General features: G+C 33.5%; 1 non-coding gene across 1 annotated transcript; it reads right to left on the minus strand.

The window, feature by feature from the left end:
- Positions 1-830: 830 nt before the first annotated feature.
- TRNAS-GCU (transfer RNA serine (anticodon GCU)) lies at positions 831-904 on the minus strand. Its single transcript has one exon. It is a non-coding gene; the product is annotated as a tRNA-Ser (tRNA).
- Positions 905-1,144: the final 240 nt, after the last annotated feature.

The raw sequence follows: 1,144 nt of genomic DNA on the forward strand, positions 1-1,144 counted from the left end.
AGAAACTTTTGTTATGTAACATTTTTCATAAAAATCAATAATAAGCGAGATATTTCGATTTATTTAATTCCGGCCCCCTTATAACCCCCCATTTAAATAATGTATTTTGAATGCCATATAGCCTAAAATCTAAGTTACAACGAATTTAATTTATATTCCAATTTTTATCGAAATCCGTTCAGCCATTATCGCGTGAAAAGGTAACAAACAGACAGACAGACATACAAACAAAAATGTCAAAAAAGCGATTTTCGGTTTCAGGGTGATTAATTATATATGTTAGGACCAATTATTTTTGGAAAATCGAAAATTACCAGAAAAATTTCGGCTACAGATTTATTATTAGTATAGATTTATTTATTTATTTATTTATTTATTTATTTATTTATTTATTTATTTAAATATTTATTTATTTATTTATTTATTTATTTATTTACTTGAAGCAAGTAAGGAGATATGTTTGGAAATAAATCCCGAAAAAAAGTATATGATTGTCTCTCGTGATCAGAACATAATACGAAATGGAAAACATATAAAAACTGGGAATTTATCCTTTTGAAGGCATGGAAAAATTCAAATATCTTGGAACAACAGTAACAAATATAATTGACACTCGAGAGGAAATTACACGCAGAATAAATATGGGAAATGTCTGTTATTATTCGGCCGAGGAACTTTTGTCATCCAGCCTGCTTTCAAAAAAATTGAAAGCTAGATAGAATTAATAGAACAGTTATATTACCGGTTGTTATGTATGGTTGTGAAACTTGGACTCTCACTTTAAGAGAGAAACAGAGGTTAAGAGTTTGAATAATTTCAAGGAAAAATTGTTCCGGGGCCGGGTATCGATCCCGGGACCCTTCGCTTAGCATGCGAACGCTCTACCGACTGAGCTACCCCAGGAACTAAGCTATACACGACACCGTCACATTTTTTCCTTTATATCCACACAACTCACATGAGCTGACAAGACGCCAGAACTCAACTATGAGTACACACAAATGCTGTGTGAAGGGTCCCGGGATCGATACCCGGCCCCGGAACAATTTTTCCTTGATATTATTCAAACCTGCTTTACAGGGAGCTACTACCTGAAAACCGGATTTGCAGAGGTTAAGAGTGTTCGAAAATAAGGTGCTTAGGA

This window comes from Periplaneta americana, chromosome 7 (genome assembly GCF_040183065.1).
Source record: "Periplaneta americana isolate PAMFEO1 chromosome 7, P.americana_PAMFEO1_priV1, whole genome shotgun sequence".
Taxonomy (NCBI): Eukaryota; Metazoa; Arthropoda; class Insecta; order Blattodea; family Blattidae; genus Periplaneta; species Periplaneta americana.